This window comes from Uloborus diversus, chromosome 7 (assembly GCF_026930045.1).
Source record: "Uloborus diversus isolate 005 chromosome 7, Udiv.v.3.1, whole genome shotgun sequence".
Taxonomy (NCBI): domain Eukaryota; kingdom Metazoa; phylum Arthropoda; class Arachnida; order Araneae; family Uloboridae; genus Uloborus; species Uloborus diversus.
The window spans coordinates 129,806,557-129,824,562 of record NC_072737.1 but is presented as its reverse complement, the minus strand read 5'-3'; positions in this window follow the sequence as shown (position 1 = coordinate 129,824,562).

The following is an 18,006-nucleotide window of genomic DNA, read 5'->3' as shown; positions in this document are numbered from 1 at the left end:
ACACGCTTGTAATTTATTAATCAGAATAGAAGAATTCATCAGTTAGAAAGGCAAAATTTAGCTAATTTAGTATTCATCTGATGCTTTATCACTAAATTTAATACACAATAATGTACGGACGTGATAAACGTACAATTAATATTCAATACTGTCAATATTTTTTAACTTGCATTTGAACAAACATACCAGCTTCACATTTTTAATAAAAAATGTTATAAAAATTTTGAATAAGTGTATAAATATTGGATGGAACCACTTACCTCACACAATTTGCTGTTTCGGTTAGGAATCCATTTATCTCTTCCGATCCTACACACCCACAGCTTTCTTCTTCCTTCATTTCGTTTACCCACAGGTAAACGATACAATTTGTGACCTGATTTCGAACTGTTAGAGCATCCAAATGCACTACACCAAGGCATCTTCACAGTTTACGAAACGTTTTTTGAAATTGATCGATTTAAATGTCGGAGCGAAAGAAACGGACGTCTTAACTGTTCCAGATCCTGCGTAATGTAGTCGTACAAGCTAAAGACCCAAAATGGCGCGAGAAACCCACGTGACTGGCAACCTCCAGGAAAATCGAAAGCGGTATGCAGTGCATGGCTCAAGGTCGTTCCGAAAGAGGAAAGACTTGAGTGTTCACGAGGAAGGTTTATGAAGCGAACCGCGCCATTTTGAAATTTTTATGGGGGTTAATTTTAGGCAGTTTTTAATTGCAATTTTTTTAGGTCTCGTATCTCGTTGATGGAAATTTGCGCAGTGCCAGATTTAGGGGAGCAAGCCGGGGTCATTGCCTCGGGCGGCAACTCTCGGGGGCGGGTAATTGATCCTGTTTCTATGGGTGAGTCATTCCATTTCAAATCAGGCAGGCAGGTATGAAAAGTGTCATATGACCATCACCGATTTTTTTGAAAAAAAAAAAATACAGTAGTTACAACTAAGGAACATATGAAATATCCCAAAAGCATTTTGCAAAAAAATTTTTTTTTATTCAGTTACTGCCTATTAAAATTCTGCACAAAATCCGCCATTTTGGAAAAAACCGGCAAAGCACTCCATTTGAAATGGACACTATTTCAAAAGTATTTAATCTATGCGAATAATTCGTTTTTCTAAAAATAAATAAGGACCCATATATCCTCTAGACATCGTTTTTGAAAGTTTAGTTAGGTTTTTTGATAAAGAAAAAAAATTCATTTTTGCGGCGAAAAAACTGCATTTTTACCGATTTTATGATTTTTTTTCTCCATGAAAAAAAAGTTTTTTTTTACTAAACGGAGATGGCAGTCTAAAGCCCTTATATAATAGTTTCATAACATATTTTATTATAATCCTTGGATGCATACAGTCTCGGAAATAAAATTTGAAATTTTGAAAATTTTCAAAAATTAGCGATTTTTGAAGTGATTTTACTCAAAAAAACCATTTTTTAAAAATATAAAAATTGGCTCATTTGAACCCCATATAATGCTTAATAAGTGGATAGACACTGCATCCCGTATTTTTTCCCATAAAATGTTTTATGATTTTTTGAAAGTGACCTTATCGCCCATTGCATGCATGTAAAATAAAAATGTCTAATAATTTCAGTAACTGAAATTCTGATTATATTAATGCCTAATAGCTACAATAACGGTGCACTTTATCAGGAACAACTAAAATCTTACTTACTTTTAATCACATATCAGTAACAAACCGCTTTTGATGACTCAGTCAATTCGTCTTTTTGTAGGACTCCGTGTGTAGCCTTTAGATAGAAGAGCCTTTGGTGATTATATTAATCACTAATAGCTACGATAATGATGTACTTTATCAGTAACAGTTAAAATCTTTCCTTTTTTTTTTTTTATAAATATTAGTTTATTTTGTCTCCAAAGCTTTGCATTCACCGTTACTTTCATATGCAGCAACGAATCATATTTTTTCTCTTTCAATTCTCTTTCTCTTCAACTCAATTACGCGACAGGGGGAACCATCAAAGGGAAGAACAATATAAATGCACTTAAAACGATTAACTTTAATTTCGTGCTTTGGTTGTCATTGGCGAATGTTGTCACATAATTTTTGGATCTTTGGATCCTCGTATGATTACTTTTATACGTAAGAATATGTATACTAAATTCAAACCGCAAAACTCACTTGTAGTTTAAGAATTTAAAAAGCCTACCTGTTTTATGAGAGAAGTAATCAATTGAAAATGGTCGTAAGTTGAGATAACCAAACAAATCACCAAAGGTAGCTATTATCGCCAGAGATCCAATTTCTAACAAAAGAAGTGCAGGAACCCTATAGTCTTCAGAACTTATTTTAATGCTTAAGTGGCTTGAATTAATCAAAAATACAAAAATTTGAGTGAAAAAAATAAGGAAGTATGGGAGCTCAGCTCCCATAACAATTAGGCGCTGATCAGCAGAAAAATATATTTATATAACGAAGTACAAAAAGGCGAATCGATTGGGTCATCAGGAGCGGTTTAATACTGCTATATTATTAAAAGTCAGTAAAATTTTATTTGTTGCTGATAAAGTGCACCATTATTGTAGCTATTAGGCATTAATACAATCAGATTTTCAGTGACTGAAATTATTAGAAATTTTTATTTTACATGCATGCCACGGGCGATAAGGTCACTTTCAAAAAATCATAAAACATTTAATGGGAAAAAATACGGGATGCGGTGTCTATCCACTTGTTAAGCATTATATGGGGTTCAAATGAGCCAATTTTTATATTTTTAAAAAATGGGTTTTTCGAGTAAAAGCACTTCAAAAATCGCTAATTTTTGAAAATTTTCAAAATTTCAAATTTTATTTCCGAGGCTGTATGAATCCAAGGATTATAATAAAATATGTTATGAAACTATCATATAAGGGCTTTAGACTGCCATCTCCGTTTAGTAAAAAAAAACTTTTTTTTCATGGAGAAAAAAAATCGTAAATTCGGTAAAATTGCAGTTTTTTCGCCGCAAAAATGAATTTTTTTCTTTATCAAAAAATCTAACTAAACGTTCAAAAATAATGTCTAGAGGATATATGGGTCCTTATTTATTTTTAGAAAAAAGAATAATTCAAGTAGGTTAAATACTTTTGAAATAGTGTCCATTTCAAATGGAGTGTTTTGCCGGTTTTTTCCAAAATGGCGGATTTTGTTCAGAATTTTAATAGGCTGTAACTGAAGAAAAAAATTTTTCTTGCAAAATCCTTTTGGGATATTTCATATGTCCCTTAGTTGTAACTACTGTAATATTTTCAAAAAAATCGGTGATGGTCATGTGACAGACCCTGCCTGACCTGAAATGGAATGGCTCGGGTGTTTTTTCGGTTACTCTCGATGTAAAAACTTGAAGAAAGACGGGTAAGGGTGGCTTCGAAAAGATTCATCTTCTGTTTTGAAAAAATAGTAGGGTAAGATAATATTTTTTAGTCTTCCGGCTTTCTTAGGATTCTGGTCATTAGGATGTCCCCAGCATCCCCCTCCCCCCAAAAAAAAGATTATTAAAAATGTTTCATTTAATTTGAACAACTGCGATCCGTACCAACCCTCGCTTGAAAGTTTAAAACAGCACTGTGTATTAGGCCGAATCTGAAAATAAATTTCTTTTTCGGATATTCGAAATTTTATGTTGATAAAACGTTGCCCCTATAGTCCCACACGTACCACTAAATATTTGTTCAAATTAAAAAATATTAAGGTGTCCAGAAGTAGGCCCAAAATTTGTAAGCGGGCTTAAAATAAAAAAAACGAGCAGTTCAATATTATCATGGGTGATTAATGTCAATATATTTTTTAATTAAAATATATATATATATATATATATATATATTAAAAAATAAAAACTTCCCGCAAAATGTTTTTTTTTTGAGCAATCACGATTGCTTATTGTTCTCATTTGACTGTCCTTGGCGTTATGCTGATTTTATTCCCCCCACCTGCCACCCTCTGCAGCACTCCCGCCCACCGTTCTCTGCAGGCGCGGCTCCTCCGGCCCTGAGCACTGTCCCCCGAAATCCGCTTCTCCTGGTCGGTGGCGTCCATGTCCTACACACATGCTCATACATACGCACACGCCTACGTGCATACACAAGTCTATGCGCACACAAACCTACGCACATACACAAGTCTATGCACACACAAACCTACGCATATACACACATACACACAAGCGTACACATGCACCAGCGCCTACACACACACACAATAGTACACATGTAACCGCCCAGGAGAAGGGGTAGGTTTGGGGTTACAGGAGCAGTTTTCAGAAACAATAACTTCAATGAGTAGGGTCCTGTCGCAACTCGTGATTGCGAAAAACATAATTTGAATTAAAAATATCGGAATTCAAATTAATTTTTCCTTTTTTTTTTTTTTTTGACTGATTGAAAATATGATCGCTGAAGATAGTAAACACTTCTGAAGGGAGACTAAAACAATTTCACACGTTAGAGGGCTTCAAATTCTGGAATGATTATGAAATAAATCTATACTTCTCTCTCTCTCTCAGAGAAAGTCCACGTAGATTTTCAAAAGTTTTCTAATTGGCTATAGGTCTTGACGACTTGAAAACTCTGAGACGACAAAAAGGAGGGGGGGGGGGGGGGGAGGGATAGCAAAGGAAAAAAAATTCAGACCTTTCTTTCGAAAAGAAGATACTGATGACATCATGTTATTTTTCAGACAAAAGAAATACGAACATTAGCATAATAAGCATTTCCATCACAGTCCATTATCACTTCCCCTCCATGCAATGATCCTCATCCAGGAAACTTTTGATTTCCAACGAAATGTACCATGAGTGTCCGTGCCCACAGAGTAGGGTAGACGGGGCACGTTTACGCATGGGGTTCGTTTACGCAGTGCCCTTTTTTCAAAACGAGTTGTAAATGGAGAGCCAACAATCATAGCAGATTGATGCTGCTCCCTAGCAAATATTCCCACAAGTTTTTAGCAAGTTCCCATCAGTCGAGCTTCGGTTTAGCATGCGGATAAGAAAATCTGTTTTCTACCAAGCCGAGTAAGTTTTGTGTTGAACGTTTTGAATCTTATTGTGAACAAATAATATTTTGTTAAAAACAAGTAAATATAGAAAAAAAGTAGCAGAATTTTATCTTTTTTTGAGAATTGCATTTGTATGGACAGAAGAGTTATTAAATATTGTTGCACGTGAGAAATAAATCCGAACTTGCCAACGGGGCACATTTACGCACATTCTTACTCCGTCTTACTAATCTGTCTTACTTCTAAACGGGAGCCGGACGCTTTTTTCGCTCTGTACTGTCTCAAACCTTTAGTATTTTCGAGTCATTTGGTTTTGAAAATCACCATTCATTTTAATTAGGTAACATATTTGTATCTTATAGCTTACAATCATATAGTGTTGCCTTCATGCCTGTTCAGCTTTGACTTTATACACTATTCAGCCTTTTAATAAATTTTCATTGTTTTAAAGATAGTAAGACATTACGATCAAAACACTAACAGAACTACCTTAGCTGTCAAAATAATGAAAATGCTTATCGATGATCCAAGTATTTCTCCCAATAGGCCTTCCTCATCGTCACATATATGGACTACCCCAACTGAAACCATTTGAAAAAGTAGGACCAAAGCTTAGGAACCAGGAAAGGAAAAAAAGAGGGTGTTCACAATCCTAATTGGTACTACGATTGAAGAAGTACTCAGACAAGAGCAAAGAAAAAAAATGGCTAGAACAAAACAAAAAGGAGAAATTACTTTAAAATTTACAAGTTTCTATTGAAGCAGAAATATAAGATATCAAAGAAAAAAGTATGAAACCAAAACCTGCGACAGGGGAAAAATTAGTACACTCTGTAAAAAGGAAATTAATGAACGATTTTGTTTACGATGTAGAAAATTGTGCTTGCATCTATTGTTTGAAAACACACAACCATTCGAAAAAAGGACAAGATAGGGTTCATTGTCTTAGATGTCAAAACGCAGTCCCATGACAAGTATGCGAAAAGAAATACTTTGTTTTTGTTAGTAAAAATCTAACCGTAATGAAGAAGATGACTGAATAGTTTCTGTTTTTAACTAGCAATAAGTCCTATGATTTTATTTTACCTTATAAAAGGTTCTTTAATTAATTATTTGTGATTTTCTTATTTTGAAATTGTTTTAACAGAAATAAAACATTTAAATTTGGTTAAATATGAATTTCACTTACTCCTTGGTATCATTTTTACTATTCGTAAACGTGCCCCGTGTTCGGGGCAAGTTTACGCAATCGACTTGGGCTCAAAAAACATTTTTTTACGGTTAAAAATACAAACTGAGCAACAACTGAATATACAAATTTTGACTTCATTGACTGCTTTATAAAACCACAATGTCTAAAATTTCCCAGGTTCAAAAATAAAAAATAAAAAAATCATTGAAAAAAAATCCTCGAAAACGTGCCCCTGTCTACCCTACATGTCCTAAGGACCGATACGAACCTCACCAATGTATTGCGTGAGTTAACTAGATAGATAGTAGATAAAATAATTCCACAACAGCAACAAACGGACAAGAAACGAAATAGCAGTTTGTTGCCAGCGATTGACTTTCCATCGACAGTGATAAAATAGAGGTCACAGAGGCCGACCTCCCCACCCCGCACCCCACCCCCCGGATGATTAAATTCCAAATTTTCTATAATTTACGTTTCTTTTTTTTTTTTTTTTTTAACTTTTACATAGTAAAAGAAGTGTGATCCAAATTTTTCTTCATTGAGAGGGGGAGGGGCAGCTGGCATCCTACAGGGGAAGGGCACTGCACCTCCGGAGAGATGCCTGAACGGAACACTGATTAGGGGCCGTCTTCAAATGATGTCAAGCTTTGAGGACGGAGGGGGGTTTGCTAAAATTGTGATAGTTTGTGACAAGTGCAAAGAAGGAGTACCAAAAAAAAGTGACACCATGGTTTTTTTTTTCTAACAATATGCTTATGAAAAACAGCATGGCATGTGACAAAGGGGAAGAGGGGTCATTTTTTTTTTTTTTAAGTGTAACATCGTTTATGGATAGCCTTTATGTCAGACCGCATGCTCTTTTTTTAAAAATAAAAAGTAAATGAGAAAAAGAATGAGGCAGTTAAGGAAAAAATGAAACAATTGAAAATTTTCCGGCTTAAATATTTTACTGTCCCAACTGTGTGTTTGTTCCGACAAACAGTACTAAATAAACAGAAGCATTAACAATTGTTTTAAATACTTTTTACTAATGCAGTGAAATCCTGTTGAAGCGTTACAACGAAACAGTCGTTTCAATGAAATAAATTTTCAGTCTCGACTTAGTGCCATTACATTGCTTGAAATCCATATACGACGAAACTCTCGTTACAATGAATAAAATTTGTGGTCCTTCAAAGTTTGCTGTAACGGGATTTCACTGTAGTACGATGTAAAATTTTCGTTGAACATACCAATTTTAATTTTGAAACTTTTCTGACAGATAATCACGTCTCTTCGAGGAGAGTGGTCACATCAAGGGGCTTTACTCTTTTATTACTGCTTTTTTCTTTCTATCTTTCCTTCTTTTTTCTCAAATATGCATTTGGGTTAATCATTATTACAGTTAAACTACTCTTTACTATGCATTAAAGTTTCTTCCATTTTCTCAACAGAAATTTGTTGCGCATATGCTTGAATGTTGGTACATTCGAACATACGAATTTCCAGCACACTTTGGGAACGCGCGTTTGGAAATATCGAAACATTCGGAACACTTCAATGGAGTCGTTTCCAAAATTTTAAAAGTATTTTTTTCTGAAAGAGCATGCTTATAAACATAGGATCTGACCATTTTTTTAAATATTTTGTTCAAGTGTAATATTAAAAAAAAAAAAAAACTTAAATCGGTGCGCTCTCATTGTTTACACTTCTGTACGATGACGTCACAAATGATGAAATGCCATTCAGTGTTGTCATTCACAGAGCAAAATATTTAATTCGCATCTTTACTCACGTGTATTGGCAACGATATGGTTGATAACAAGCGTAGAGCGCAATTTTAATTCACTTCTTGATTATCATAACGTGGAAACGTGGTAGAAAGATGCGCCAAAGAGCATAATTTGTGACGTCATCAAGACCACTTTTGTTTGAAAAATCGGACAGTTTAAAAAATTAAGTAAAAAATAACTGTTGGGAAAATAAAAGTATTTTCTGGGTCCATGTTATTATTATTATTATTATTATTTATTGCTTATTCTATCAACTTCAGTGACAAAAAGTACTACTTTTGACTGAAGGAAACAAGCCCATTCAGAAATTTTTTTTTCCAGTTGCTTGAATGTGTAGTGTAGTATAACGTGATCCGAATGTGCTCCGTTATAAAGAAAATGTTCCGAAAGTACATAGAGTGTGTTCTTGTCAGCAGGGCTGCGGAGTCGGAAGGAAAATCGCTGACTCCGACTCCTTGATTTTGAAACTTTCGGCTCTAAATCCAACTCTGCCCATTTTTTTTTGCAATTCCCCTCCTCCCCTTATGGGAAGGAAGAAAATCCCCTTCACAGGGATCTAAATATTTATTCATTTTATGAAGTTTTTTAATGAAATAATTGTAGAGACGTAGGAGTGAACAATATGGAGAGAGCCCGTCATTTGTGACGAGCCCCAAAAGTTTTGTGCTCGCCCCTGAGTGCAGCCGCAGAGATATAAGTATTCATATTACAGGCATACTTAAGATCATTTAAGAGTTCCTTTTGACGGTCGGTAGTTTGTTTTTAACAGACTTCAAAACTGAATATTTTAGTGTCTATGTTACCGTTAAAGTATGAAATCCGTTAGTTTATAGAATACCTAGTTATTTCATGGAATAACTGATCGTGTCCGTTAAAGTGTAAAACTCTCTTGTATTTTATGGTTTAACTAGTTATTTCATAGGATAACGATCTGCAGCCCGTTAAAGTGTAAAATAATCTATATCATATATATTGCACGACACCTTTCACCCCTACTGCATTAATGAACTATTCCAGGCCACAGGGAGAGAACTTGTTTAGCGTGTTAGCGCCAGTTTTTGTTTAGAAATAATGTTCTTTGTAATTACAAGTATCATTTTAGTAATCCTTGTTGTAACAAATGATTTATGGTACGTTTCCATAAATACCATTTATACGCTGCATAGATAAATTGCTTCTTTTTCATTTTAATTGTCTAACATTAGTTTATTTACAGAATACCTAGTTATTTCATTATAGGTAAATTGTTTATTTTACACTTTAACTGTCTCTCATTAGTTAATTTACAGAATAACTAGCTGCGTTGCCCGGCTTTACCCGGTCCACCTTGAAAATAAAAATTGTCAATCAGGCGTAAAAAATAAATTTAAAAAAAAACATCATCCCTTCCAAACAATGACGACAGGTATTAAAATACCTTTAAGAAATTAAATCCAGAAAGATGGATTTCAAATGTGTAACCATGTAAACACAAAATAAAATAAGTTTAAGGAACTAAAATGCGAAAGAAAATGGTTCACAATTTGAATGGAATCGAGATTTCTTAAACTTGATTTAAAAAGGCTTGTAACTTTTTTTCCTTTCGAGATAAAAGCTTGTGTTTTCGACCTTAGGTCGAGTTACATCTGGAGAAAAAAAAGCAGCTCTTTCCAATGCTGTCAAAAAGAAAACTGTAGGACAATTCCTCCCATTTTTATTGATGGATTTAATGAAGAAAGTAGTGCCTAAATTTCAGCTAAGCTTAAAAAAATTCGAGTTAAAAACGTAAAAAACTCCCGCCGCAATTAAGTTAAGCATTGGAACAAATTGCGTAGAACGCGGAAAATTCTTCCCTTTCCAACGATATATAACATTACTATTTGAGAGTAATTTTTCACCCCCATGTTCGGGAATTTATGTAAAAATTGGGCCTAAATTGGAATAAAAAGAGAACTATTCATCGAATTGTTTTCGAACTGGTCTGCAAACCTAAATTTCACCACAATCGGCCGGGTAGTTTTCGAGTTTTGCGAGTTCAAACACACAGACGCTTTTTGGAGACTTCATTTTATACTATGTAGAGATTAGTTATTTCATAGAATAACTAGTTAAAGTGTCAAATTAATAACATATTACACACTTTAACGGACACGATCAGTTATTTCATGGAGTAACTAGGTATTCTATAAAATAACTGCATTATATACTTTAACGGTAACATCTCTATTTCCTTATTAAAAAATTCTGGATTAACTTCCTGGTTTCGGACACAACTTTTGTTGCTTTCTGAAGCTCTACCCTCTTGTATAAAACATATTTTGCTTCTGTTTTGCCAGCGGAGTCAATGAAATAATGAATCAAAAGAAAAACTTACGTTTACTTTGCGAATGATGAGGGTTCAGTTGTATTCCAAGAAATTCAGACTCAGCTTTACAACACTCCGTCATTAGAAAAGAAGGTTTCTGACAGCCGATGATGATTGATGATGCCTTAATTGTTAGATTCATTTGTATTGGTGACAAGATTCGGTTTCATTTCGATAAATTCATCTCAGAGTGTTATCGATACATTCGGTAATTAACATACTACTTTGTGATGACTTGATTCCAACGAAATGAGTGGACTTATGCAGGGGCGGATACAGGCTACTATTATTATTATTTGGGGGGGGGGGTCACGCTGAAGAGTTAAGGTTTAATGAACGAAAAATTCCTAGAATTGCTGGAGTGTCAATAAAAAGCACCAACTATTCTACTTAATAGAAAACTGTTTTTGAAAAAGGTATGCTTGTTTACAAGCATTTGAGGTTATAATTCCGAATATCATACTTTTTTTTTATGAAGTTTCAGTTTAGCTGAATTTTTAGATTGGATGAGAGAAAAGATATTTTGAACGCCCTTTTAAAAATATTTTTGATTGGGTTTAAGTGGTCATACGTCAAATAGAAAGCTATACCTTTGAATCAAATGGAGGAGTGCAACATTTTTTATTTTAAGTTTTTTTAACTATTAGGAATCAAGTTTCAAATTCATAATTTATTACAGAAAACATTTTATTTCGTAAAAAAAGATTTTTTTTCTCTTTTTTTGAGAGTAAAACATTTTAAAATCTGATCACCCCTTTGAACTTCACTGTGAAATTTTATTATTTTGTTTACTGGAATTTTTATCAGCTTGATTCCACAGAAAGCTTCCCACATGTCTCAAGAACGCTTTCACATTAACAGCTACCCTTTTAGGGCAACTTAAATTAGATGGGTTAACGTGGTCATAGGTTAGTGTTAACATGCATCCAACTTTTAAAATAACTTAACTAAATAACTAAACTTAATTTTAACTTAACTAAGACAAATATTTATTAAATATTAATTTTACTAAACATATTTCGCACTTTTGCTGCAACCAACAGCTTTTAATATATTCAAGTGGAATAATAAGCGTGCCAAAAAGACTTCCATTTAAAATTTACAAAAATTTAAGTTTAGAACTTTAAACATTTAGTATGCATTGGATATACAGATAAAACTTGATCAAAAATGTTTTTTTTTAAATAAAGTTTAAAAAAATAAAAAACAATAAGAGCTCTCTTTATAAGTTAAAACGACTTGATAATAAATTTTGTGTTTTTTTTTTCTTTTTCAGATTACCTATTATAAAAAGATCTGTGGGGAAACGTATACACAGAAGTACTTATATGAAAGTTTAAAGTTAGAATTCCACCTTCCACCTATAAAGAGTTTGAAACGAGGTATTCTTAGAACTTGATAAGTCACATGTTTTAGCTGCCCACAATCTAGCCGTGAAGAATTCTGTCACGGGAAAGTAAAGCAAAGCATATGCAGAAAAGAGGTTCTGATGAGATATTTGAAAAAACGCATTTTTAATTCCATACTATAACAATAGCGAAAGGCTGAAATTTGACCGTTTTTTTTTTTTTTTTTTTTTTTGTGCTTTATTTCTAGTGGAAATCAAACAAGCAAACTTGTACAGTAAAAAAAGTGCAATAAGTGAAAAAATGCAAAAAAAAAAAAAAAAGAAAGAAAGAAAAGAAAAATGAAGATTTGCATACACTGCACTTTATCTTCTCACTGCAGAATTTAACCCAAAATAAAAAATGACTACAGGTAAAAAACGTTGTAGTTTTGATTGAAAAAACTCCTAATATTGGAAACAAAATTTTTATTTTTCATAGCAGAAAGCAGAAAATGTGTTTAATGCAATCATGTGCATCTACAACTGCAAATAATCTAGATAATAAGTTTCCACTTAGTACCTCCGTGGATTATTGGGTGTCACTGAAACACGAAGAGAAAAAATAAATCAAAGACTTTATTGTGCAGATCATTGATCAAACAGATTTACTATCAAGAAGATAACTAAAGAAATCAAACGTTGGAAATTATCACACCTTCCCTAGCGACTATAATTCAATCTATGAGTCAAATATAATTAAAAGTACTGGTAAGGCAACTTTTGCTAGAAATTAATTTTTATTAAAGTCAGCTTCTTTAAAAGAACTAGCTGTATTAAATATTTTTAAGTATTATGGTTATTTATGAGGGTTTTACATCTAATTTTTAATAAGACCACTTTAAGATAAATAAATACCTTTGTGCTGAATAGTAAAGTCAGACCAAACAACGTAAGTAGAAGCACAAATTTGTAAATTACAGCAGACACGTGTTTCGGCGTTCGCCTTTTTCAATGCAAAAATAATGAGCTTATGGATGAAAAGACATCCGACAAAAGCCAAGCCAAAGCTTTTGTCGGATGTCTTTTCATCCATAAGCTCATTATTTTTGCATTGAAAAAGGCGAACGCCGAAACACGTGTTTGCTGTAATTTACAAATTTGTGCTTCTACTTACGTTGTTTGGTCTGACTTTATTAAGACCACTTTATCCAACCCCAGGTGATATATATATATTCTTGTTCTTATAATCCCCATAAGTTGAAAAGCCTGGATTTTTAAACAAAGATTTAAACCTGACCCTATAACGAAAAAAAGTCCACATATAGAAATAGCCCTCTAGCGTTTTTTTGTCCTTGTTAAAGTTTTTTGCAATACAATGTCTCTTTTTCAAATTCATAAGCTGAAATGCATAAAATCAAGTTCATCTTAAATATGCTCTTTCCATATTTTTGAAACATGCAAAAAATAGCGTACATACAGTAGGGCTCGACCGATGGCATTTTTTGGCCGATACCGATTGTTGGCCGATTGTTCAAAGATAGCCGATGTCCGATGGCCGATTGTTTTCCTCCAAATGGCCGATTGCCGATGGCCGATGGCCGATGCCGTTGGCCGATGGCAAAAAAAAAATCTAATAAATAAATTGATAAGATTGTCAGGGATTTAAATGATCATTGATTCATTTCACTTTACCTCCTTTCTACGAATAAGGAATTGTAATCACAAAAAAAAAATCAGATTTCGACCTAAATTTCTATTTTACGATCACCCAATTTAAACTTCACAAGTTTTTTCGGCACATCTGTACATGCATATGTACCTAAGAGCATATAGATGACCGAAATATCCATTTTGAACGCCTCCTTAGTTAGTTATCGCAAATTCTCTTGTGATGTCTTCATGCGCGTTAACTAGCGTCACTAAAAAACGTTATGAAATAGTTAGTTGAAAACTCATACTTACGCAGTATGATCTAAAAATTCGAGGGCAAGTCGTATAAAACCTTACCCTGAATAGTTCACATTACCAAAGTACATCTATCTACAAAATAATCACCTTGAACGACTATGCACTTCTGCCAACGTTCATATAGCTTTTAGAAGGACTCCTGGAATACATTTATCGCAACCTCCTGTAAGGCCTCTTGCGCTGCAGTTTTAACTTCATCGTGGGGAAGAAGGCGACTTTCATGTTGAGGATGCACGGTTCGATTGTTCAATACTATGATATGACAAACAAATAACATAACGTTTTGTCGGACTTAGCTCCGTGTGACTTTTACCTGTTCCCAGCAAAAAAAAAATCTTCCATCAGGAGAAGATAAAGCTGCATCACAGAAGATAGCAAAAAATGGCTTCCAGGAGTGTTTCCAAAAGTTATATGAACACTGGCAGAAGTACATAGTCACTCAAGGTGACTTTTTGAAGGTGGATGTGCTTCGGTAATGTAAACTATTCTGGGTAAGGTTTTATACAGCTTGTCCCCCGAACTTTTGGATCGTATCACGTACAATCTGTATAGGGTGTAGTTATGCTTCTCCGTTTTTGACTGCTATATGATGGAAGAGAAAGAACAACAGTCAAAAAAAAAACAAAAAGAAAGAAAGGAAAAAAAAAGGACGAAAAACAAAGAGACTGTTTAATAACCAATTGTTTTGCTTTTTTTAATTGAACATATATCTAAGATTTCAGTAATATTGTAATAATGTATGGATTTAGGTACACTAAACATAGTTCGAAAACATTAAATTATGTTGTTTAATCATTCAGAAAAAAATAGGAATAAAACTATGAAACCGGCAACAAATTACGCAATTCAAGTGGAAAGATTGCACGTAGATATTTTTTAGTCGTCAAATAAAACAAAAAAGGTAACAGATAAATTACAATATTAAATCATAGTAGGAATATTTTTATACTTATTTAAAATTTATGAATAGAAAAGTTTGCATTTTTCATAAAAGCTATAACAATGACATAAATTTTGCAGACAAAAGAAATAGCCATGAAAACAGCGAGGTTCTTAAAACGCAACTACAATAAACAAACTCAATATTTACGCCAAGTTAATAACAGTATACATATACTACTTGATCTGATGTTTGCACACGTAATATTGAACAATTTGATTGTTTAATCTTTTATGAAGCACTACAAACAAGTTCAAATTGAATATTTGAATTTAACAATAATTTTCTGAAATTTAAAAAGAAATCCATAATAGAAAATCATTGAAACTTTTCTATAATATATTATTAAAAATATGATGAAAACGAAAATAACTTACTCAGTGATTTTATATAAATACATAAAAATAGTTACTTACAAGAGAAAAAAAAATCGATCGCTATTAATGATGCAAAAAAGATGGCGCATTACGAAATATAGGTGAAACAACTAAGATATACGCAAAATGACATTTCTTGACCAAAATAAATAATCGCTAAATATTTAAGAAATGCTTGAAACGACGAGGGTGGGTTAGGGGGGGGGATCACCCTCTGATTTTGGAGTAACTCACAACATTAAACTTTCGCCCCAACTTCGGTCTTATTTTTTTAGTACAGAACCGCTACCACCAACGCCTCGAAAAAGTTTCTGAATCTACTTCAGCACTTCCGAAGAAAAAATTGAAAAGTCCCTTTGATTTCCGAATTATATCACCATTCAAAACGTCTTTAATCAATTTCTTAAATTAATGCTCTAAATTCTTCCTAAACAATAGATAAAGCTTGAAAAAAAAATTATGAATGGTGTTAGTTTTAAACAACCCAGAAGTACAACTAGAGTTTAATTTCAGAAATTGAGGGAGTGGGAGGAGGGGCACGCAAGTGTTCTCGGAAATACAAAAAATAGTCGTAAAAAAGAGATTTCAAAATAATCATAAACATTGAGCAGAAAAACCCTTTTAAAACTTGCACCCGAGTTTGTTTTGACGTGCAGTGGCGGATTTAAAATATAGCAAATTTTGCAATTGCACGAGAGGCCCCATAACCATAGGAGCACAGTAAGAGTTACAAAATTGCTTATGATAAATGTTTTACAATTTCTGTGATAGAGAAACAGGGCCCCAAACTTGTAGCTCCGCCGAAGCGATACAGAAAAGATTGTATTACTGTGATTCATATTACAAATATCGAAAAATTAAAAATTACCGTCGGTTCAACGGTAATCTAACAAAATGAAACAAAACCGGTTTCGCCATCTCATATTTGTTTCCATGGTCTCCAATTCGGCAATATATCACCAAATGATCTGAGACGCTATATTAGTTTTGCATTGAAATAAGTAATTAATAGCCACAAAAAATGAGTAACTAGGCTTTTTAGAACACGCGATCGAAAACAAAAAAGGAAAGTGCGCAATTGGAACGTACGAACACCCTACATGCGAAAATTTAGCCTTCTACAGCTTACCATTTTTAAGTTACGACTTATAGGAGATACATATATCCAGCCGCAAGAAACAACGCAATAAATAACTTGTTTGGTACCTAAATGTAGTATTAAAAACTTTTTCAGCGGTGACTAAAATAAAAATTCATACTGAAGTTTAAGTAAACAATTTTTTTATGAAAACAATAACTCCCTTTACTTTGTATTAAAAAGTAAAACAACAAAGGTCTTTTTTTTTTTTCAAAAACATCGGCCAATTCCATTGGCTTTTTGATGTTTTTTAAGGTCGATGGGTCGATGTTTCCTGCAAGTTAGCATCGGTCGCCGATGCCGATGCCGATGGCTAAATTGTTGAACCATCGGCACAGATGCATCGGCCAGGCCAATGCATCGGTCGAGTCCGAACATACAGGCATCCAGTTTATTTTTCCTGATATACATTTTTGTAATGCTGTCGCTTTTTCAAATTCATGAGATAAAATGCATAGAACTAGTTTAAATCTAGAAAATATTTGTTTTTAAAGAGATCTTGTTGGATCTTTTTTCTTAGTATTAGCCCATTACTTTTAAATAGGTATTTAAAAAGAACAAAAATTCAAACAGCAGAGACTTTTTTTTTCTCTCTCTCTTTAAGATGTTTGCAACGCGTGTTTTGTTTTCTGTTGCACCTTCTAGTACATTGTGAATAATCTTGTGCACTATGTACTTTATTTTAAAATATCTTTCGAGATGGAAAATTTTCATTCACATCCTGCATTGTCAAACCTTCAACACAAGTTTGTTAACTGTAAAAAAAAAAAAAATGTACTACAAAAAAAATCTCTCAAGGAAACTAGGATTCCATTTCCAAATTTTCTTGTTACCCTCTACTCAGTTTCTTGCAGATATATAACTACACTACAGTTTCTTCTAAACAGTTATATACAGATTCAGATGCTTCTTAAGTTATACGAGTAGAGATACAGTTTCTTCTTAAGTATAAGAAGAAGCTATATCACCGACTAGAACATTTCATGGACTCCCAGATTTCTAAAGATTTTCTAGTAGTACTGCAGTCTTTTTATACAGTATTATCATAATTAGTACAACCTCTTAATTTACTACAGTGAAATCTCGTTACAACGAATGTCAATACGCGGAATTATCTGTTTCAACGAAATACATTTTTACTGTATGACCACGGATTGTATGGAAACACAAACATCCGTTTTACAGCCGGAAATGGACGAATCTATTTTTTTTTTTCCGATGACAGCTTTTGCAGTTATTCAAATGAGCAGAATACCGACATCAAATTTTTACTTTTCCTCCTTATTCAGATAGATTCGTCTTATCTGGACGTTTGAAAATTCCATACAATCCGTTGTTGGACTATAGTCCAGATTTAATTGCCATCACAATGTTTTTTTTCCATTACAACGTAATAGAGTGATTCCATACCAACTCAACCAATGAGGGTTGCATGACCGGCAGCTAAATAAAATTATGTTTGTGTCAATTTTCAATATTATGCTAAATTCAACTTATATTGCTTGTGAGATAGATATTTATAGTTCCTTTTTTTAAATTGATTTAAAAAAAAATTATTTAGTACTTTACAATTATGAATGCAAATTGCTCAGTTTTGGAAAAAAAAGTCTATTTTCTGTTCTCATCAAATGCCTAATATTAATATAAAATATAGAATTTTTTTCAAATATTTTTTTAAATGCAGTAATATGTTAATTTTTTTGAATTCTTCTAGATATAGTACAATTAATAAATGCATTATTTTTCTTTCCTATTGTTGTAAAGTCTGAGGGGACGAACACAGGCGTATGGTATTACGAGGAAAACATGCATATGCTATCAGCGGGATATCTCTTTATGCAAATAATAACCAAAAGTAAACTCTTTTCCTGTGAATAGCTAACATATCAGTAGCTTACTTAAAAAAAAAAAAGAAATACGTTCCTAGTGGGGAGTTTCCTTTAGGAG